Here is a 24773-nt window from a genome sequence, read left to right as displayed (position 1 = left end):
TTCATTCCTGGATGAAATTCAAGTTTCTGTTATTAATCTATGACCCTGTTTACAATTAGAAGCTGTAGTTCCCAAACGTGCACTGTGTTTCATGTATTGTTTATTTTATTTATTTATTTGTCAAGCATATATAAGTATAAGGTAAAAGTATAAACATAATTTGAATACATGAAAAGAGTAAGAGTAAAAAGGAATATTAGGACAGGGATGGAAGGCACACTTAGGAATGGGGTGAGGTCAACAGTAGACAGATTGGTGGTAGACTTTAGGAGAAACCCTTCCATACTTCCACCTCTCACAATACTTGACAACACAGTATCAACAGTAGAAACCTTCAAATTTCTAGGTTCTATCATATCACGAGATCTAAAATGGACAGTTAACATCAAAAATATCATCAAAAAAGGACAACAAAGAATGTTCTTTCTGCACCAACTCAGAAAGCTCAAACTGCCCAAGGAGCTACTGATCCAGTTCTACAGAGGAATTATTGAGTCTGTCATTTGCACCTATATAACTGTCTGGTTTGGTTCTGCAACCCAACAAGAAAGACACAGACTTCAGAGGATAATTAGAACTGCAGAAAAAATAATTGCTACCAACCTGCCTTCCATTGAGGACCTGTATACTGCAAGAATCAAGAAGAGGGCCGTGAAAATATTTACAGATCCCTCACATCCTGGACATAAACTGTTTCAACTCCTACCCTCAAAACGATGCTATAGAGCACTGCACATCAGAACAACTAGACACAAGAACAGTTTTTTCCCGAAGGCCATCACTCTGCTAAACAAATAATTCCCTCAACACTATCAAATTATTTGCTAAATCTACTACTATTAATCTTCTCATCGTTTTCATCACCAATCTCTTTCCACTTATGACTGTATGACTGTAACTTTTTGTTGCTATCATTAAGGGTTAAATTGCAACCTATGACCATCATTTGTATTGTAAATGTTGTACCTTTGATGAAGGTATTTTTTTTCTTTTTCTTGTATGTACACTGAGAGCATATGCACCAAAACAAATTCCTTGTGTGTCCAATAAACACTTGGCCAATAAATTCTATTCTATTCTATTCTATTCTATTCTATTCTATTCTATTCTATTCTATTCTATTCTATTCTATTCTATTCTATTCTATTCTAAAGTTTTGGGGGTTTGGGGAAGAAACCACAGAGTCAGGTAGTGCATTCCAGGCATTGACCACTCTGTTGCTGAAGTCATATTTCCTGCAATCAAGTTTGGAGTGGTTTATTTTGAGTTTGTATCTATTATTTGCTCATGTATTGTTGTGGTTGAAGCTGACATAGTCATTGACAGGTAGGACATTGTGGCAGATAATTTTATGAGCTACGCTTAGATCAGACCAAAGCTGGAGTATTTCTAAGTTGTCTAAGCCCAAAATTTGAAGTCTGGTGGCATCAGGTATTTTATTTTATTTTATTTTATTTTATTTTATTTTATTTTGTTTACATTTATATCCCGCCCTTCTCCGAAGACTCAGGGCGGCTTACAGTGTATAAGGCAATAGTCTCATTCTATTTGTATATTTTTACAAAGTCAACTTATTGCCCCCCCAACAATCTGGGTCCTCATTTTACCTACCTTATAAAGGATGGAAGGCTGAGTCAACCTTGGGCCGGGCTTGAACCTGCAGTAATTGCAGGCTACTGTGTTCTAATAACAGGCTCTAACAGCCTGAGCTATTCCGGCCCTTGCGGGTAGAGGAATTTTATTGCGGGTAGAGGAATGGAGGACTCTTCTTGTAAAATATCTCTGGAGTCTCTCAATTGTATTTATGTCCGATATGCAGTGTGAGTTCCAGACAGATGAGCTGTACTTGAGAATTGGTCTAGCAAATGTTTTGTATGCTCTAGTTCCATGATGGTGAACCTATGGCACGTGTGCCCAAGGTGGCACACAGAGCCATCTTTCCAGGCACGCGAGCTGTCACCCAATTCACCTGCAGCTGCACATGCATGTGCATCCCAGCTGGTGTTCAGGCCTCTGGTATGCATGCATGCAGCTCAGGGTGCCCAGATGGTCTTTGGAGTTCTCCTGTGCATGCACGCACATTTGTGCATGGGTGCGAGAGTACTTACGTGCAGCACGCAAGTGTAGACAGCATTCACACATGTGCATTGCGTGTGTGAAAACCGCATGCATGTGCAGATGGTGCATGTGCAGATGGTGCTAGTCATTCCCAACTGTAGGGGGTGGTGCTCATCTCCATTTCAAAGCCAAAGTTGCCTCCGTGGTCATGCAGCTGGCATGACTAAATGCCAAAGGTGCATGGAACGCTGTTGCCTTCCCACCAAAGGGGTCCCTACTTTTCTACTTGCATTTCTTATGTGCTTTCAAACTGCTAGGTTGGCAGAACCTGGGACAAGTAATGGGAGCTCATCCCGTTACGTGGCACTAGGGATTTGAACCACTGAATTGCTGACTTTTCAGTCGACAAGCTCAACGTCTTAGCCACTGAGCCACCGCATGATTTAGAGTGGTTCCTTTTTGATACCAAGAAAAGGTATTAAAGGTCTTTTCCATTCTATCAAATCTTTTAAGCATAGCTAAGTTTGCAATGCTGTTTTATTTTCATGCTAAAACTAATTGTATCCTCCTCCACTTTTAGTGAATTATTTTAATTTCTGACATAAAGTTGATCTCTATGAATTTTGTATGTGTTTTCTTGATTTCTGGGACTGACCTGAAAAGCAAGCAAATAAATATATTTGAACCTTTGCTTAAAACAATATGAAGATATGATTTTGATTAAAGAATAAAGAATTCAGGGACACTTGAAATTTTGGAACAATGTAAAAAAGTAGTTGGCTTATTCTCATAGATTGTCATGTTTCAGCCACTGTACTCAATAACATCTTGAGGTTCTCCTATAGTATTTATAGGAGGTAATCAAAAGTATTTATAAGCACCTTGACAGTTCAACAATATATGGATATAAACGAGGCAATGGGACCTCATAATATCAGTGCAATTATGCCTGGGACCATGTGTGCCAGCTTATGTGGTTACATTGTCACCATAATATATTGCATTATTAGAATGTCCTGAAAATATACTCTGCTGTTACTTCTGGTGAAATAAACTTCTCCAGTTTGTCTTTGATTGTAAAAATCTCCACACTGGTAGTATTTAATGCATAACAGGATGTGGATACGTCTTAATTTAGCCAAAGCTGTCATTTCTGTAATGGTAGGCTGCGTTGCCAAGAAAAACAAATGGTAAAATGAAATGCATGAACTACAGCACCTTAGCAAGATGACGTTAAACTCAAAATGTAATTGCTCAAGGTCACAGTCAGGAGAGGCGAAGCTATAAATTGTCTGTCTGTGTTGATGACAATGTGTGTGTGTATCTATCTCTATATCTCTATATCTATAATCTATCTCTATTTCTATCTCTATATCTCTATATCTCCATCTCCATTTGAATGCAGTCTTGAAAGTATATGAATAGGCACATAAATAACACATACACAAATGTAGACAAATGTAAATTTTATTTTGATCAAAATTATCAAATGGCAATGAAAAGGTTTTTGAGCCTATCATAAAACAGTTTCTCTAATCTGATGACTACCAGGTCTGCTGAAATGTTAGTTTCCAGTACTCTGAGCTAGCATTCCCAGTGACCATATTAACAGGGGATCTGGGAAATTGTAATCTCAACAAACCCAGGAGTCACTAGGCGGGAAGGGGGTGCTTCATGAACATTAGACTGAAGGGTTACATTGTGAAGGATTACAGTTAATATAATTCCCAGTTAATGTGGTCCTTTACAACATACTGAATGGAAGTGATGTTTATTTGGAGGACTGGGGAATATTGAACTAACGCAAGGATGTGACTCTAGATGAATTTTCTTCAACATTATCTGCATAAGTGCATACAATCTGTATACATAGCAGCCATTTATGTTATCAATAAAGACTACATTTTGCATGGCATCATTTATCATTACTTCATGAAAAATACCAGAATAATTTTCCTTTTGTTTTTGTGTCCATATTCAATAGCATATTTTAACAAGACAAGCATATATATATGGGCCTTAATATTTTATAAGGTGGAAAGCAGGGATAGGTTCTACTTACCTTTACTACCGGTTCACAAAGGGAGTGCGCACAGAAGCTTCTGCGCATGCACAGATCGTCCAAGATGACGTCCAGGTGGGTGGGCGGAGTCTCCTGCAGCTTTTACTACCAGTTCACAAGAACCAGACCAAACAGGGAGCAAGCCATCACTGGTGGAAAGATAGAAAGCTGTTATTTTAATTTACCTCACGGTTTGAGAAAACAATGGAAATATGTACCTGAATATTTTTTTGCCAAAGTGGATTTTATTGAATTCTAGATCTTAATTAAATAGAAAAAGAGGGGCTTTTATGCTTTTTATTACAATTGCTTGACAGGTAACACTTAGGGAGTTTTCATGCAAGAGATAGTAGAAAAAATGATACTGCATCTAGCAAAACTACTTTAGGATCAAGTTCATTTGGCAGGAAAAATTTGGAAAAGACATTGTTAGATTGCTTATTATGGGATGACAATGCTATACTTATATCAAGACAGCATTTCAAATAATCAGATCTTCAAATAATAGTACTTTTCAGCTGTATTTTGTTTTTCTTTCAATTTTTTTTTACTTCAGCTTGCCAATTTCCACAAGGGTTTTATAACAGGTTATCAACACTTATAACTTAGCTCCATTCCTTCTATTTTTATAGAAATAAAACTCTCGACTTGCTCTTTTGCTTATGAAAGCCACATCCATATTTTAAAATTTAATGATTTCTCCAGCCTTTACAAAGTACTCATCCTTTTCATTTTATGTCTATCAGCAGATTTGAGGAAATAAAACAAATGTGAAAAATCTTCATCTGACATTACAGTATAAAAAAGTTTAGAGCGCCTTAGTACAACAAATGAAAATACTGAGCAAGTGACCTGTAGATTTTAACAATGCCATGAGGTGGAGCTGAAGTTCCAACTATTTAATTTGTTTATCTATTTCTCCAAAAATTCTCTATAAAGCTTATTGTAGTCCAAGTCGATGCATTAATTTGAATAAAGAACTTGCAGCAATAAAATTAATTTTGTGAAAAATGGTACCCCCCCCCAATTGTTACAAGACAACATGGGGGCCTGCTGCAGGATAAAAAGGAAATAGCTTTTTAGGTCGTCTATGTTCATCTAACAATTAAAAATTGTTCCAGTTTGTATTAAAAGTATATTAAATTTAATATGTATTAAAACATTTAAAAAGGTACCTATATATCTTTTTACTCCTAATAGATCCAGGCATCATCAATTAAAAATAATCAGGATTATTGGTGATTTGAAAGCTATCCACTAAACAACCCTGGACAACCATCTTCACTTGAGGTAAACAAAGTTGTAGAAAACAAAATAATAATAATTAAAAAGTTATGATATTTATGTAGTTACTTACCAAGGACATCTAAATTATATTAAAGTAACCAAAATATCTTTATAATCCCCAAGGCATGTCACAACTTTTGAGCACCCATAATGTTTGGAAATTGAAAGTTGAAAAATTTGACATGCCCTACTAGACATGTACATTTTCCTTGATATAAGGCAGGGACCAGCCATAGAAAATTACTGGTATTTATGTTCCCTTTCCTAAACCAATGGTGCAATGCTGAATGCCCTAGTCTCACTGAAATTTCAGACTGGGTTGTTTTATGTTTTTCATCAATAATTTCATAATACTGTTTCAAAGGCCAGGGAAGTTAAATATACCCTCCCTCCCACGCTATAGCCAGTGTGAACTCCACTGAGTTTGGTTTATGTTTGCAATGGACAGCTAAGAATAATTTTTCAATTTGGCTGCAACCCAAAACGTTGCTAATACCGTCTGCCTGTTTTATCAGTATAAAATAATTTGGCTGGAATGCTAAGTCATGAAACCCAACATCTCTGGAGGACACAAGGTGCTGCTGGACTCCCTCACTGATCCTCATGTGCACACAGTGTGTATATTAGAAGGGAGTTAGATAATAAGCACAGAAGACACCTTTGGTGATCACACACAGTCTGGAATTTTAAACGTGCAAATTTTAAAATTGCATAGGAGCCAGACCACACAGTAATCTGAGTGAAGAAATTAGAATGTTGCTTTATCAAAAATGCCTTGGTCACTTTCTTCTTAATTCATGCTCTTCCACAAAAGAATGAGCAATCATAGGATTGCCCTAATGGACTTTATCTTAATCCTTGACCATTAGGCCAATCAAAGCATAAATGGGTAGTATCAGGAAAAAGCAAACACAATTCTATTAAGCAGCTCTGTGCTCAGGTAATAGCTGACCACCGTAAAAAAGTCTATAATGTCCCAGGAGAAAGAAGTTCTGATGTTCTTTACAGAATACAGAGTGTATGTAAGTGAATGAGTTAAATCTCTTATCTTTAACAGTGCTGAAATAAAATTTCTCAAATGGCACATTCCTAATTACATTCCTGAGATTTGTTTCCCCCCATCATATAAAAATGATGTCTCTTTGCCAGATCTTTTCTGCATAAAGAATGTGAGTATTACAAGTGTCTGCTGGTGCAAAGAACCTGGACAAATTGCGTCAATGATAGAACCAATTCAGTTAATTTGATTTGTTTGCAGGTTTTAATTGGATTTCCTATGATTTTGTATTACCTTGGGAACACCATATATTAATTAATCTGATAAAGAGGAGAAAATCATGCAGGATACAGTTAAAAGAGTAGGACTTCTGTCAATGGAACACATTCTTCTTTTTAGCTGATAATCTAGCATGTTCAGGAAAGGGGATATTGAAGCATTTTAACTTCCTTTTGCAACCTTCAGTTTCAGCCTTGTTCCTGGGATTGTCCCAGCAGCTAGGAAAGCAGGAGGCAGAGATAATTAGTGGGGAAAGAGATTAAATTAAAAACTCCTTTTCTTGTGCTTCGGTGAGTAAGAGATCATTAAGCCCTACTTAGGATCTCTGGTGGTTTAAAGTTTTACAATAGCCCAACCCATTGTTATACAGGTAGTCCTTAATTTACAAACACAATTGAGCCTGAAATTTTGTTGCTAAACAAGATAGTGGTTAGGTTTTGCCCTATTGTATGACCTTTCTTGCCACAGTTGTTAAGTGAATCACTGAGTTGTTAAATCAGTTACACGGTTGTTAGGTGAATCTGACTTTCCCATTGACTTGAAATTCCTACCACTATAGAAAAAAAAAAGAAAAATAAGTAGGGTACATAACAGTAGGAGAGTTTCATGAACCTTGCAAAATATTGTGCTTCATTTGGATTTTCTGGTTTTGATTTTAACACTAAGCATACAAAAATAATTCCATGAAAAGTCAGACTCAATGTGGGAATTTCCACTATGCATTAGAAAATCTCAAGGCATATTCCTGTTGCCGGAATTTAAAAAATAGCTTTTTAAAAAATCATTTGTCTGAATGGCTTGATTGAAAAATATAAGGGGAACATATTTTGCTTTTCTCTGTATTTACTTTGAAACATGTTTTTGTGCTGTTCACATGATCTGAAATGTTTTAGAAAGATGCTTTGGAATGTGTTAGAATAAAACTCAAAAGTTAGAATTCTTTGGGAACTTCAGTTTCAGAATAATAAACTAATTCAAAATCCCAAAGCTTCTAGGATTAAAGAAAAGATACAGCAGTGACAGTATTCTTAGGATATAACAGTATAATCTGATTAAAATAAACAAAATTATGGAAGTTTATTTTTATTTAACCTGCCTAACATTTGCTCTTACATTCTCTGTTATCTACATCATAGAAATGAATTTATTTATTTATTTATTTATTTCGATTTTTATACCGCCCTTCTCCCGGAGGACTCAGGGCGGTGTACAGCCAAGTAAAAATTCAATATATAAACATTAAAAGAAGTTAAAAAGAAATATTATAATGTGGCCGAAATTTTAAAACCATTTAAAATCTTAAAACATAAATACCCCAATAAAATTTCAATCCAGTCCCGCTTGAATAAATAGGTGCGTTTTCAGCTCACACCGAAAGGTCCGAAGATCAGGCAACTGACGTAAACCGGGGGGAAGTTCATTCCAGAGCGTAGGAGCTCCAACAGAGAAGGCCCTTCCCCTGGGGGCCGCCAGCCGACATTGCTTGGCGGACGGCACCCTGAGAAGGCCCTCTCTGTGTGAGCGTACGGGTCGGTGGGAGGCACAAGGTAACAGCAGGCGGTCCCGTAAGTACCTGGGTCCTAAGCCATGGAGCGCTTTAAAGGTGGTAACCAAAATCTTGAAGCGCACCCGAAAGACCACAGGAAGCCAGTGCAAGCTGCGCAAGATTGGTGGTTACATGGGAGCAACGAGTTGCCCCCACTATTACCCGCGCAGCTGCATTCCGGACTAGCTGCAGCCTCCGGGTGCACTTCAAGGGCAGCCCCATGTAGAGAGCATTGCAATAGTCCAAGCGGGAAGTGACAAGGGCATGAGTGACCGTGCATAAGGCATCCCGGTCAAGAAAGGGGCGCAACTGGCACACCAAGCGTACTTGGTGGAAGGCCCTCTTGGAGACGGCCGCCAAATGATCCCAAACGACAGTCGCCCATCCAAGAGGACACCCAAGTTGCGCACCCTCTCCGTTGGGGCCAATAACTCGCCCCCCACAGCCAGCTGCGGCTGCAGCTGACTGTACCGGGGTGCCGGCATCCACAGCCACTCCGTCTTGGAGGGATTGAGCTTGAGTCTGTTTCTCCCCATCCAGACCCGTACAGCTTCCAGACACCGGGACAGCACTTCGACAGCTTCGTTGGGGTGGTTCGGGGTGGAAAAGTACAGCTGAGTATCATCAGCGTACAGATGATAACTCACCCCGAAACCACTGATGACCTCACCCAGCGGCTTCATGTAGATGTTGAACAGGAGGGGCGAGAGAATCGACCCCTGAGGCACCCCACAAGTAAGGTGCCTCGCGGTCGACCTCTGCCCCCCTGTCAACACCGTCTGCGACCGGTCGGAGAGATAGGAGGAGAACCACCGATAAACGGTGCCTCCCACTCCCAACCCCTCCAACCGGTGCAGCAAGATACCATGGTCGATGGTATCAAACGCCGCTGAGAGATCTAATAGGACCAGGGCAGAGGAACAACCCCTATCCCTGGCCCTCCAGAGGTCATCCACTAACGCGACCAAAGCTGTCTCCGTACTGTGACCGGCCCGGAAGCCGGACTGGAACGGGTCTAGATAGACAGCTTCATCCAGGTACCGGGGAAGCTGCCATGCAACCACACTCTCTACAAACTCTCTACATGCAGCTAATAGCCTACGAATGCAGTTGCTATTTAAACCCCCCCTCCCCTGATTTTGAGCAATGAAAATCTATTTGCACAATTAGATTTCCCCACTGTCATTTTTTTGATTCCCAAAATGACTTGAGGTAATCCTCTGAAAAAGCTTGAGATGCCATCTTAATGGAAGTGGGAAGCTCCCTCACACACAAACAAACCAGTGGTGGGTTGCCCCTGCTTCAGTCCGGATCTATAGAACCACTAGTAAAACCGGCGGGAGGTTCTGCCGACCCACCACGACGTCATCATGGGTGATCTGCGCATGTGCAGAAGCACGCACTCCCATTACGAACCGGTAGTAAAGGTAAGTAGAACTCACCTCTGAAACAAACACACCATTTTAAAAACTACATTTACAGCTGACACATTATAAAAGGAAAAGAACCTGAGAAAAGGCATTGGGAGGGTAAAAGTACGTGCAATTATTGATGTTCTGTCTGTCTTCCTATTAGCTTTTACTGTTCTTCCATTTCATTGTTTTATAAAATATTCATTCATTCATTCATATCTCACTTTATGATGAAGCCAATTATTTGGTTTTGGCGTTGGATCCGTCCCAGGCGCCTGATGGACCCGGAGAGGTTCCGGACGGAGCTTGGGCCGTTTTCTGAGGATCTTACCCACGGCACGACTGAAGAACTGGTTGCGGCCTGGGAACGGGCCGCGGCTGGGGCTTTGGACCGTGTCGTGCCTTTGCGGCCTCTGACCCGGCGTAGATCTCAATTGGCTCCCTGGTTTTCCGAGGAGCTGAGAGAGATGAAACGCCGGAGAAGACGCCTAGAGAGTACTTGGAGGTCTAGCTGTTCCGAGGCTGATCGGACACTAGTGAGGTCCTTTACTAGGACCTACCTAGTGGCAATGAGGGAGGCGAAGCGTTCCTACGTTTCCACCCTCATTGCATCGGCAGATAACCGCCCGGCCGCCCTGTTTGGTGACCCGTTCCTCCTCCATCAAGAGGGACGGATGACCCTTACAGGGACGAGCTGAGGAGTTTAACGGTTATCTATACGATAAAATCGCTCAGCTTCGGGATAGTTTGGACCAAGATTGCGATGATCCAGCTGAGATGACAGAGACACATCTTGTTGAGATTATTTGGGATGAGTTTGATTCTGTGGCTCCCGAGGACATGGACAGGTTGCTGGGAGGTTACATGCAACTACATGTTTGCTGGACCCGTGCCCTTCCTGGTTAGTGCTGGCTGCTCAGGAAGTGACACGAGGCTGGCTCCAGGGAATTATAAATGCTTCTTTGATGGAAGGGGTTTTCCCCGCCGCCTTGAAGGAGGCGGTGGTGAGACCTCTCCTCAAGAAGCCTTCCCTGGACCCAGCTATTTTGGGTAATTACCGTCCAGTCTCCAACCTTCGCTTTGTGGCGAAGGTTGTAGAGAGTGTGGTTGCATGGCAGCTCCCCCGGCACCTGGAGGAAGCTGTCTATCTAGACCCGTTCCAGTCCGGCTTCCGACCCGGTTATAGCATGGATACGGCTTTGGTCGCGTTGGTGGATGACCTCTGGAGGGCCAGGGACAGGGGTTGTTCCTCTGCCTTGGTCCTATTAGATCTCTCAGTGGCCTTCGATACCATCGACCATGGTATCCTGCTGCACCGGTTGGAGGGATTGGGAGTGGGGGCACCGTTTATCGGTGGTTCTCCCCCTATCTCTCTGACCGGTCGCAGACGGTGTTGACAGGGGGGCAGAGGTCGTCCTCGAGGCGCCTCACTTGTGGGGTGCCTCAGGGGTCGATTCTCTCGCCTACCCTATTCAACATCTATATGAAGCCGCTGGGTGAGGTCATCAGTGGTTTCGGGGTGAGTTATCATCTGTACGCTGATGATACTCAGCTGTACTTTTCCACCCCGGACCACCCCAACGAAGCGGTCGAAGTGCTGTCCCGGTGCCTGGAAGCTGTATGGGTCTGGATGGGGAGAAACAGACTCAAGCTCAATCCCTCCAAGACGGAGTGGCTGTGGATGCCGGCATCCCGGTACAGTCAGGTGCAACCGCAGCTGGCTGTTGAAGCAGTTAGTGGCCCGAAGGGAGGTGGTCCGCAACTTGGGCGTCCTCCTGGATGGATGGCTGTCTTTTGATGAACACCTGGCGGCCGTCGCCAGGAGGGCCTTTTACCAAGTTCGCTTGGTTCGCAAGTTGCGTCCCTTCCTTGACCAGGATGCCTTATGCACGGTCACTCACGCTCTGGTTACGTCTAGGCTGGATTATTGCAATGCTCTCTACATGGGGCTGCCCTTGAGGTGCACCCGGAGGCTGCAGTTAGTCCAGAATGCGGCTGCGCGAGTAGTAACGGGAGCCGCTTGTGGCTCCCATGTGACATCACTGCTCCATAGCTTGCACTGGCTTCCTGTGGTCTTTCGGGTGCGCTTCAAGATTTTGGCAACTATCTTTAAAGCGCTCCATGGCTTAGGACCCGGATACTTACGAGACCGCCTGCTGTTACCCTTTGCCTCCCACTGACCCGTACGCTCCCACAGAGAGGGTCTCCTCAGGGTGCCGTCCGCCAAACAGTGTCAGCTGGCGGCCCCCAGGAGTAGGGCCTTCTCTGTGGGGGCAGTTACGCTCTGGAACGAACTTCCCCCTGGCCTGCGTCAAGTGCCTGATCTTCGGACCTTCCGTCGTGAGCTCAAAACATATTTATTTATTAAAGCGGGACTGGCATAATTAGTGTTGAATTTTAATTGGGTATTCTTAATTATTTTAAAATTTTAAATCTAAATTTTAATAATCAGCCTTTAAAATTTGCTCTTTTTAAATGTTGTTTTAAATTGTATATATTTTGTTTTTATTCTGGCTGTACACCGCCCTGAGTCCTTCGGGAGAAGGGCGGTATAAAAATTTAATAAATAAATAAATAAATAAATAAATTTTTAGATCCTGTTAAAAGAAAGGATGTTTTGATGTGATAAAGGTTAAGTGTGATCGATTCCACAAGATTTATTTCTGCCTCTACCGAATATCTCCTGCTGCTAGGAATGGTGTGTTTAATCAAGTTCCCAGCTAACAGTTCAAAGGCTAGAGGTTGAGGGGTGGGCTGCTGGGAGTTTGCAGGGGTTCAGGAGAACCTGTAGCTAAGATTCTGTGCAGTTTGGAGAACCCCCAAATCCCATTCCTGGCTGGCCCTGCCCACCCTGCCCAGGGGTGAAATCTAAAAAATTTCCCTACGGGTTCTGTGGGCATGGCTTAATTGGTGGGCATGGCTTGGTGGCCAGATGACTGGGTGGGCGTGGCCAATAACAATAAATAATAAAAATAATTAACAAAGTATAAAAAACAATAAGAGGTACCAAAAACCAACTTTCACACTTTACACACACACAACACAACACAACACAACACAACACAACTGACTCACACACAATGTAAAAGCAGCTGCACTTCACACTTCACACAGCCACAAAAAGCTCAAAAACCAACTTTCACATTTTACACACACACAACTGACACACACACACACAAAATGCTACATACAGCTTTCTGAGATTTTGTGTGTTTGTGTAGTTAGAGTGAAACATTACAGAAACACACCAAATCTCAGAAAGCTGCACAAATATTTTATTTTATTTTATTTTATTTTATTTTATTTTATTTTATTTTATTTTATTTTATTTTATTTTATTTTATTTTATTTTATTTTATTTTATTTTATTTTGGACTTCAAATCCCAGAGTTCCTCAGCCAGCAAAGCCAGCCAGTTGATCACCGAGGAAATATATTAGCTGAGCGATTGATTCTGTCTGGGCTGAAACTGAAACTGCTTTCGGGCTGTGGCCATGCGTTCATCAGTAATCAGGTAAGTGCCTAAGAATCTCTACTCTTACTTGTAGAAAACATGTTTTCTACAAGTAAGAGTACAAGTAAGGTTCTGCTGATGAACTCAGGTGAGATCACCAGAGGAGACTTTACATTTTAAAGTCTCTGCCGATCTCAGTTGAGGGGTGGGATCCTCAAAGGCTTTTTTTACTTTTAAAGGCATGTTTCGGCTGAAGCAAAACCAGCTTTTAAAAGTAAAAAAAACACCTCTGCAGATGGTTGGGCTCAGCAGAGGCAGGGGAGTGGGGCTAGGGATTTTTGCTACCGGTCCTCCAAACCAGCAGCCGCCATAGCCACCAGATCGCGTGAGCCGGTCTGATCCGGGAGCATTTCACCCCTGCCCCTGCCCCACCTCTTCCAGGAGTCCCCACAAGGCCTGTTTTGGATGCAGGTAAGTGCAGGGCACACATGGAGGCTTGGGGAGGGCAAAAAATGGGCCAACCAGATGTTCAGGAAGAACTTCAGAACCTCCAGAACCTGGGGAGGCCATTTCCTCCCTCCCGGAGGCTTGATAAAAGCCTCCAGAGCCCGGGATGGGCAAAAACGCCCCCTCCCCCCATGGTGCAGGAGGCTGACTAGGTTACGTTCTCCATGGCCACGCCCACCCAGCATCCAGGCAGAGAACCCCTTGCTAAAAATTTTGAAGCCCATCCCTGCGGAGGTTTGCCCATGTCCTGACACATTTCTGAAGACAGTTTTAGCACTCTTTGAAAATGGGTCACAGATACAATTTTAGGAAATCTGCCTCTCATTCATCCAGCGTTCTTCCTGGATCTGCCAGGAATCTGTCACCTGTCTGCTGGGTTGTTTTTCTAAACAACATTAACCCATGTAATATAAAGAGTCTATGCAAAACTTCACAAAGCTTTGGAAAGCTCTGATCAGGCATTATGCAGACAGATGTCTCTGTAGAAGCCTAGTGTCTACTTCTAATTTTGCTTTTTGTCACTTACATATAAAAAAATAGACTTTGATCCACAGCTATAGCATCTGCAGAGCCGTATGTCCTGAAATGCAATGAACAGACAGGTTGATACAAGTTTTTTGTTGCTTTCTTTAAGTAACTAGTTGTTGTAGCAAAACAAAAGGGATAAAATAGATTTCAAATTCTGCAAATGGATACTGACTAAAGACTTCATTAAAATGTTAATGATTAAAATGTTCATCAGCAACAAAGGAGCACAATATTATTTTTCAATAACTATCATCCACAGAACATAAAAATTTCTCTTAAACCATGTCATTTTCTTGGAAACAACAATCCTATTTTGTATAGACCAACCTGTGGGATCTTTACAGTCCTTTTCAATTCTGCTTATTGAATCTGCGTTTATAACTGAAGGCAATAAACCCAAGAGTGGGAGTGAGTCCTATTAAAGAAGAAAATTAGGGACTTTCCATGTTAGTCTTCCACAACTTGGTCAAGAATCTTTTTTTTTTAAAAGGAAAAGTAATATTTATTGAATTTCCAAAAGTTAAAATACACAATACAAAAAAAAAAACCCACAATACACAAAAACAAAAAACAAACAAACAAAGACAAATGCATCAAAATTACATTACTCATAACAGCTTTTCCTACATCGGTATCTCTTAACCTATTTAACTTCTATATACAGATTCTACTTCTAAGTATCTCTATAAGCCAACATTCTTATTTAAATTATCTTAACCTCTATTCAGAATTCAGTCTCATGACAAAAATCTCCCTTAAGTTTTATGCTTACTCTCCAGCCAGGAATACCATCTATTCCATATTCGATAGTACTTAGTATCTTCGCTCTCTTTCATTTCCATCGATAATCTATCTATTTCTGCACATTCATATATATATTTTTATTATAATTTGATCCATTGGGGTATCCGGATGTTTCCAATTCTGTGCTATCACGATTCTACATGCCGTCAATATGTGTAATACGATAAAAAAAAAAAAGAATCTTCCTTTGGAGGCATTCAGGAGTTAGATGTCCAATTATGTGCTAAATTTATGTTGCAAGAAATCAAGAATTTGTTTTGAGCTGTATGTTTATAAACATGTTTACTTCCATGTACACAAGTATATATTTCTATGGACAATCCAGTTTCCACCAACCAAATGCCTTCCAGACTATTGGATTAAAGAGAGATGCCCTCAAGCTGAGCTCAGTTTTTGTCTTCATGCAGCTTCTTGGCAGGCAGAAGAACATATATGAAGGATAGCAGATTGGAGAAAGGTAACAGAGCTAATGAAAGAAATGAAGTCAAAGTAAATTAAATCCTCCTTCTCATCAAACTTATGTTCCTGTGGGCTTAATGGACACATAAGGTAAATCCCTATTTGCTCTACTTATATTACGGATATAATTTTGTAATACTTTCAGCATGAACCAGATGAGATTAAAAGTTTCCTCTTGCAAAGACAACCTTGTGTAATTACAGCTGGTAAATGGTAAGTGAAGCTAAGAATGAAAGGTTTTTAAGACTCAAAACAATATGTGCTTAATATAGATAGTTTTCACAATCATTTTGGGTTGTTTGAGGTTAAGAATGTAGGTAAACGGAAGTTCTGAGGTGAGAGAAAATAGGATTTTGAGGTAACAGAGGCAGTAGAAAGTAGGTAGATTCAAGTTTATGGCAACAATAAGGCCATCAGATGGAGCTCAAGTCTTTTTGTTGCCTGAATAATACAATAATGCTTTATATGCACAGAAGCTGCTTGGACAGACATTTATTCAGGTGGCCTGATGCCATTTGCTTGATACCAGTACTTGGATATTAAGATATGAAGACCACATAACTTTGGTCTTCATATCTGAAGACCAAATGATAATGATAACATTAGCCTCTACACAACTTCATATTCTCTGGGATGCCTATTTCACTTGTCTGAAGGCCCTGAAAATCCCATTGTAAAATAAACTTATGCATTGCCAAAATAATAATATGAGGAGATGATGCAGAGAATTTCTGGGTTATTGCTGGTTAATGTACTTTACCATGAAATTTGTCTCTGAATTAGAAGACAAGATAGCTTCACAGATTATGCCCAATTATGTCTCTGGTTTTCTTTTTCTGCCTTCCCAGTCCTGATACCATTGAAGGGCAATTCATCCATGTGTTTATATCAAGGTTGGTGAGGAAGATTATAGGGCTGAGGGACAGAAAAACTGAATTTGCTGACTATGTCTCATTTTCTCCTTGTTTCAGCAATAAATGGAAAAGGAGTTGTAGGATAGCTATATGGTTCTCAGGCAGAGAATTTGCTATTTGGAGTCCATTTGTCTGGACTTCAGTGAACCTGGACCTTTTCATAACAAAAAATAGATCTAGCAAAAAAATTTAGGTTTGTCTTCCTTTCTTCTCCTCCCCCCCCTTTTTTTGCATCATGTTTTCAGTCTGGAATGCTTTTTTAAAAACCTGTTCTGAAAGATCTTTTAGCAGAAAAATCTGATACAATTCTTTAAATAAATAATAACTGTTAATTGCTTAAATTTCTTATGATTTCATGATTAGGATGAATAGAGTTGTTAATTTTTTTAAAAAAAAATAGACTTAGGAATGAAGAACATTATAAAGTAAAGCAATCAATCCAATCCAATTCATTTTGTGGGAACATATTAAATCGTTTTAATAGTATGTTTCTTATGTGCTTTACTGTTGTAAGCTGGTGCATGTTCTTTAAGAAGTAGAAAAAGGACAAAAGTAATTAGGTTGTGCTTGTTTTCTAAGAGGCTTAATATATTTATTTATTCCTCAATTACTTCTAACACCAATTTGTTTTGTTTGTGGCAAAACAATCTTAGGTTTCTTGAAGGGCTATCTGACTATGGGATGAAAATGCAAAGCAGCCATGGGGACAATTTGCCACAATCTCCAAGATCTGCTGCCAGGGAATTTCCAGTTAATAAGCATTTGACACATTCAAAATTGGACTTTTTGGAAGCAAAAAGTGGACTTCTGGCCACAAGGCCTCAGATTTTGTCTTTATTTACATCATCTCTAAGCTACATTTTGACTTTCCATTGATTTTAGAAGGAAGGGATTTTTTTTCCAAATGAGAGAACTGATAGGTGAAAAACCACTGTTTTATGTACTTGTGATTCAGAAAGTGGATTTTTTAAACTCTGAATTTCTCTGTTGATAGAATTTGGCCTCCATGCAGTCAGGAAGGAATTTCTGTGAAAATAATGAAACCGTAGCTATGGTTCTGTGGAGTAACCATCAAGCTACAGCTCATGCATGGCCAGTTCACTGCCCATCTCACCCTAAACATGCAACCATTTGACACAATATTTCAGCAACTCTTTCACAACATTTCCTGCTCCTCATGGATGACAGATTGGTGCCTTAATGTAGGTTGATGCTAAGTGAATTACTACGATGAAATGTGGTAGTTTGGATAAATTTGGTGCAGCATTAGCCACACTAGTGAATATTAACCGTGAGGCAACCAGATCAGCAATTAAGACAGCAGATGAAGTAAAAATGAATTTGAAATACTTTGTAGTATGTAGTTTGCTATTGGCTTAGCATCCTTTAGGAACTTGGGCCTTTTTGGTTAAATCCACAAACCAGGGTTGAACAAATCATGGCCTAGTATCATAGACATACACATAGACATACATACATACAGTATATATAGGTAGTTCTCGACCTAGGAACCCAATTTGGACTAGAACTTCTATTACTAAATCAGGGGTCTCCAACCTTGGCAACTTGAAGACTTGTGGACTCCAACTCCCAGAATTCCTCAGCCAGCAAAGCTTTGCTGGCTGAGGAATTCTGGGGGTTGGAGTCCACAAGTCTTCAAGTTGCCAAGGTTGGAGATCCCCGTACTAAATGATACCCTTGTTCAATGAATCATCCCAGCATATTCAATTTTGCAACCTGTCACCAATACACACTGGTTGCCAAGCACCCAAACTGCAATCACGTGACTGTGAGGATGCTGTGATGACATGTGAGGATAAACTTTGAACCGTCACTAAGTGAATGGACATAAGTCAAGGACTAGACATACAGTACTGCATTGTAAAAGGAACTTAGCAAGGCCACCTCTTACATTGGCTTTCAGGTAATCGATTCATTCTTTTTGTGTCATGCAGGAGTTTTAAAGCAAGCCCGCAAATCTCGTTAGGTTCACAGAAGGTGTCATGGTTTTTTTTCCTGCGCTGATTTACAACAGCTTCAAGGAGCTTCCAATCTCTTATCCCTTATGTACTCCCCCTCCCCCACCAGCCACAAACTTTTATAAACTGGAAAATGAAGGCTGATCTGAGGCTAAAGTAGTGATGAAATCCTTCATTAGTACCTCATTTGTAATTTATATCCACTGAAGTAGCTGACAAAGAATCAAGTCACCCATTTCTTGGAAAAGCAGCCTTTGAGGTCACTGAACTGGATTAATTATAACCATGTGCAAAGCAAAGCCTGTCTCTGTGTCAATTATCAGCATTTGATAACTAAAATTATGTCCAGCTCTGTTCTTCTTCAAGATGTGGCCATTTATCTTTTTTTTTTTTATTAAAGCAAATATGCTCACTAGAGAATATGTGGTAGATAACTAGCAGTGCTTATTATTTATTAAATATCATTTTGACCTAGGACATAGAAACTCAGTTATATAAATGTAAGCTGCGGAAAGTGAATTCTACTTCTGCAAAAATAAACTTTTGTACTTATCTTTCTGTCTTTAATTATTATGGGTTTCAAAATATCTGCTCTATTCACTAAGGAGCTATTGAAATGTAAAGTAAAACTGGGGTGGTGAGGTTAGTTCACTTCTATTAGATGAGAGGAGGTTATAAAGGCTACTAATAGTTAAGCTATGGACTTAATACATGAATCTCTTTTTCTAATTAATTCAGTCTTCATGTTTAAGAGCATTCTGCTTCCATCCATCAAAGGGTCCATGCTTTGGGATCTTTCAGACTTGGAAGAAATATGAATTACATTTTCTAATGCATTAAGGCAAAGAGTTTCCCTAGATAGCCTGGTTTGTGTATTTGTAAGATTAATAAGCCATTTTTAAGGTAAATCACCCCAAGGCAGTGTAAAGTAAAAGCTAAAAACTCACGAGAAAGCAATATCAAATTAACAACAATTTCAGTTACAGGCGGCCTTCATCTTGCAAACAATTGTTTAGTGAAAAAAAGTAGCATATAACTTCTCCTTGCACTTATAATTATTTGCAGCATCCCCACAGTCATGTGATGAAAATTTGGGTGCTTGGCAACCAACATGTAGTTACAAAGGTTGCAGTGTCCCAGGGTCATGTGATCGCCATTTGTAACCTTCTCAGCCATCTTCCTGCAAGCAAAGTCAATGGGGGAAGCTAAATTTGCTTAACGACCACCTGATTCACTTAACAACAGTGGCAAAAAAGGTCATAAAACTGGGCACGACTCACTTAACAACTGCCTTGCTTAACAAAAGAAATTCTCAGCTGTAATTGTAAGTCTAGGTTAGTCTTTAAGTAAGTACTCAGATACTGCATAAAGCAAGAATCCCCAATCTTGTTTGACAGTGGCAAGATATGTAATAATTTTATATCATTTTTATTAAAGAATTTTTTTTAAAAGCATAAAAATAATTTGGAAGGAGAAAAGTGAGGAAAACAAAAAAAGTAATAACTTTAGAAGTCTTTGTGGCTTTTCCCCCCTTTTTTTTCCTATTTCTTTTTTTCGTTCTTCCTTTAGAAGACATATACTTTTTGGCTGCTGGATACCATTGAACCTTATATATCATAGCTTACCTAACCACAATGTAGGACACCAGCAGCCATGGTGAGGGTGTTGCTTTGGAAATATTATAGAGGTTAATATTCAGTAAATTGAGACCTTCAGGATGTGGTTATTTCCTCCTACAAAATAATTGATGCAGTATCCTATAATGTAATAGTAGGAAAAAATTTTAAGGATCACGAACCACAGAGTAGTGAAGGTATCATAGAGAAAGTGGGTTCAGGCTATTATTTTTGTTTTCTTTTTATCTTCTTTTGTTTTTTATATTTCTATAGTTATGAAATCTACTTGATGCCAGCTTTTACTTTCTTATCCATTTTCAATTAACAGTTGAATGATATGGGGAGTCTGTAAGAGCTTTAAAAAACTGGACAAGAATTTAAGAGCTAGATACTGTTCAGTGTTACAGTAATGTATTACACAGGTGAATTGTGCAATTACCTGTTACAACCTAAAAATGTACTTTCATGCTGCCTTGTCCCTGTAAAAGAACAGAGAGCAGGATGTCAGAATGATCAGTTACAGCTATTTCTGTACCAATATTTTCAGGTAAAAACACACCTGTTTAAAGAAACAGAAAGGAAGTCAGAGATCAAGACATACAAGAGGTGGCAACAGACATTCCTGCAAAGACCAGATTTTAGATAATGGTAGCGGGGGGAAAAATGGCAACAGGAAATTAGGGCTGGAAGAGACAACAAAAAGAAATCATTTTTACAAGTTGCGCACCCTCTCCACGGGCCAATGACTCGCCCCCGACAGCCAGCCGTGGACTCAGCTGACTGTACCGGGATGCCGGCATCCACAGCCACTCCGTCTTGGAGGGATTGAGCTTGAGCCTGGTTCTCCCCATCCAAACCCAGACGGCCTCCAGACACCGGGACAGCACTTGATAGCTTCATTGGGGTGGCCCGTGGAAAAGTACAGCTGGGTGTCATCAGCGACAGCTGGTACCTCACACAAGCCACTGATGATCTCACCCAGCGGCTTCATGTAGATGTTGAACAGAAGGGGCGAGAATCGACCCCGCGGCACCCCACAAGTGAGGCGCCGCGGGCCGACCTCTGCCCCCGTCAACACCGTCTGCATCGGTCGGAGAGATAGGAGGAGAACCACCGATAAACGGTGCCTCCCACTCCCAATCCTCCAACCGCGCAGCAGGATACCATGGTCGATGGTATCAAAGCCGCTGAGAGGTCTAATAGGACCAGGGCAGAGGAACAACCCTCATCCCTGGCCCTCCAGAGATCATCCACCAACGCGACCAAAGCCGCCTCAGTGCTGTAACCGGGCCGGAAGCCGGACTGAACGGGTCTAGATAGACAGTTTCTCCAGGTGCAGGGGAAACTGATATGCCACCATATTTCTACAACCTTCGCCGTGGCCAAGGTTGGAGACCGGACGATAATTACCTAAAACAGCCGGGTCCAGGGAAGGCTTCTTGAGGAGGGGCCTCACCACCGCCTCTTTCAAGGCGGCCGGAAAGACTCCCTCCACCAAAGAAGCGCTCGTAATCCCCTGGAGCCAGCCTCGTGTCACCTCCTGAGTGGCCAGCACCAGCCAGGAGGGGCACGGGTCCAGTAAACACGTGGTGGCATTCAGTCTACCCAGCAACCTGTCCATGTCCTCGGGAGCCAACCCTAGATAGCCTGGTTTGTGTATTTGTAAGATTAATAAGCCATTTTTAAGGTAAATCACCCCAAGGCAGTGTAAAGTAAAAGCTAAAAACTCACGAGAAAGCAATATCAAATTAACAACAATTTCAGTTACAGGCGGCCTTCATCTTGCAAACAATTGTTTAGTGAAAAAAAGTAGCATATAACTTCTCCTTGCACTTATAATTATTTGCAGCATCCCCACAGTCATGTGATGAAAATTTGGGTGCTTGGCAACCAACATGTAGTTACAAAGGTTGCAGTGTCCCAGGGTCATGTGATCGCCATTTGTAACCTTCTCAGCCATCTTCCTGCAAGCAAAGTCAATGGGGGAAGCTAAATTTGCTTAACGACCACCTGATTCACTTAACAACAGTGGCAAAAAAGGTCATAAAACTGGGCACGACTCACTTAACAACTGCCTTGCTTAACAAAAGAAATTCTCAGCTGTAATTGTAAGTCTAGGTTAGTCTTTAAGTAAGTACTCAGATACTGCATAAAGCAAGAATCCCCAATCTTGTTTGACAGTGGCAAGATATGTAATAATTTTATATCATTTTTATTAAAGAATTTTTTTTAAAAGCATAAAAATAATTTGGAAGGAGAAAAGTGAGGAAAACAAAAAAAGTAATAACTTTAGAAGTCTTTGTGGCTTTTCCCCCCTTTTTTTTCCTATTTCTTTTTTTCGTTCTTCCTTTAGAAGACATATAATTTTTGGCTGCTGGATACCATTGAACCTTATATATCATAGCTTACCTAACCACAATGTAGGACACCAGCAGCCATGGTGAGGGTGTTGCTTTGGAAATATTATAGAGGTTAATATTCAGTAAATTGAGACCTTCAGGATGTGGTTATTTCCTCCTACAAAATAATTGATGCAGTATCCTATAATGTAATAGTAGGAAAAAATTTTAAGGATCACGAACCACAGAGTAGTGAAGGTATCATAGAGAAAGTGGGTTCAGGCTATTATTTTTGTTTTCTTTTTATCTTCTTTTGTTTTTTATATTTCTATAGTTATGAAATCTACTTGATGCCAGCTTTTACTTTCTTATCCATTTTCAATTAACAGTTGAATGATATGGGGAGTCTGTAAGAGCTTTAAAAAACTGGACAAGAATTTAAGAGCTAGATACTGTTCAGTGTTACAGTAATGTATTACACAGGTGAATTGTGCAATTACCTGTTACAACCTAAAAATGTACTTTCATGCTGCCTTGTCCCTGTAAAAGAACAGAGAGCAGGATGTCAGAATGATCAGTTACAGCTATTTCTGTACCAATATTTTCAGGTAAAAACACACCTGTTTAAAGAAACAGAAAGGAAGTCAGAGATCAAGACATACAAGAGGTGGCAACAGACATTCCTGCAAAGACCAGATTTTAGATAATGGTAGCGGGGGGAAAAATGGCAACAGGAAATTAGGGCTGGAAGAGACAACAAAAGAAATCATTTTTTAAAAAGTCTACTGGAGATTAAATAGACAACATTAATACAAGAGAAGAATTTTGACACATATTAAAATTCTTTCATGCTCATGTTGCACAACAGTTGGCTTACTTTTGGGACTGTAGCTAAGTTGGAAAGAGTTGATGTAAACTTAATTTTTTTGGCTGCCTTGCTGGATTTCAACTGAATTTTACAAGGAATATTTATTTATTGGGTGACTAAGGGTTCTCAGCTGATTGATTATCTCCCTTAATGGGTGAAATGATTAAGAAGTTAAGAGCATGCATTGCATTTTATTAAAGGTCATTTTGGTTCTACCGAGTTTCTGTATCAGGGATTAAATAAACTAAGATAGCTCCTGAGTAGTGACATTATACTTATTAAATGTTAAGTGATGTTATAATTTGTTCAATACTTTCAAAGCGACTTTCCTATTGATAAATTCCAGCTATATACAACTAATTAGTTGATTAAGTAGTCCAGCAGGCAGTTGAAGAACTGAATGAAAACCTTTAATCAGTGGCTGGGACAGCAGATTTTATTTTATTTTGTTTAAACAATAAACTAAGAACATTGTTCTTCAAAACTCAGGTTTCTCAAAGGGGCTTATAACAGACAAAACCCATGCAGCAAACATCCCATTAATTCAAATTTACATTAAAATACAATACTTCAATGAAAATTAATTTAAAGTAAAACGAATGAACTTATAGCCTATATTTTTGATGCTTAGAAAAAATAGATTATAAAAAATGTAAGTAATACTAAAATGATAGAGTAAAAGGTTAATGTATAGTAGTTATAAGTGCTGTGAAAGAAAATTGGATGTCAGTTTCTATATTTTATTTTTCCTGTCCTTTTAGCTTTTTCTTCTCTTTTTCCTTTCTTCTTTCTTCATTCTAAATATTAATTCTGGTTAGTTTTAATCTTTATGCTTAGAGCATATTTGTGTGTGGTGTTGTTGTTAGTTGCGAAGTTGTGTCCGACCCATCGCGACCCCATGGACAATGTTCCTCCAGGCCTTCCTGTCCTCTACCATCCTCTGAAGTCCATTTAAACTCATGCCTACTGCTTCAGTGACTCCATCCAGCCACCTTGTTCTCTGTCGTCCCTTTCTTCTTTTGCCCTGAATCTTTCCCAGCATTAGGCTCTTCTCCAGTGAGTCCTTCCTTCTCATCAGGTGGCCAAAGTATTTCAGTTTCATCTTCAGGATCTGGCCTTTTAAAGAGCAGTCAGGGTTGATCTCCTCTAGGAGTGACTGGTTTGATCGCCTTGCAGTCCAAGGGACTCGCAGGAGTCTTCTCCAGCACCAGAGTTCAAAGTTCAAAAATCCATGAAGGGGTTGTGTGTGTATATACATTAATTAATTAACATGACTCAGGAATAAAAACTTTGCTTGGCACCAAAAAGAGAAACTTAAAACCAGAAGGTGACTTTATCAGGGAGGTCACCTGGAGCTACAATTAAAAAGGCTGGCTTTGGGATAACTGCAGCAGCTACCCACAAGGGCATGAAGATAACATAAAGGATGTGAATATGATCTCAGGTTATGGGAAAACATACTGGAAAACACGCTAGGATCCCATGGCCTTTTTATTTTTGAAGCCTTAATTTCTTTACTGCTTCCCGTTTCTGGTGAAGCTGCTGTTACATTGTGAAGGGGTTTAGATATAATTTGACATTCAGCTCTGTATCATTTGACATTCAATGGTATATTTCTGGTCTTTGAAGGATTTTCTGCCCGGCCTGAAATAGAAGTTGCGAGTT

General features: G+C 40.2%; 1 long non-coding RNA gene across 2 annotated transcripts in view; it reads right to left on the bottom strand.

Moving 5' to 3' along the window:
- Positions 1-24773, bottom strand: part of LOC131199739 (uncharacterized) — a 58342-nt gene that overhangs the window by 14891 nt on the left and 18678 nt on the right. For both annotated transcript variants that reach the window (XR_009155400.1, XR_009155401.1), the window contains exons 2-3: positions 14128-14181; positions 4121-4269 (exon numbers count right to left, since the gene is read on the bottom strand). This is a non-coding gene — a long non-coding RNA (uncharacterized LOC131199739). The remainder of the gene's footprint in view (positions 1-4120; positions 4270-14127; positions 14182-24773) is intronic.

This window comes from Ahaetulla prasina, chromosome 5 (assembly GCF_028640845.1).
Source record: "Ahaetulla prasina isolate Xishuangbanna chromosome 5, ASM2864084v1, whole genome shotgun sequence".
NCBI lineage: Eukaryota > Metazoa > Chordata > Lepidosauria > Squamata > Colubridae > Ahaetulla > Ahaetulla prasina.
Note: the sequence above shows the minus strand (reverse complement) of the source record. Positions and strands in the feature narration are given on the sequence as shown.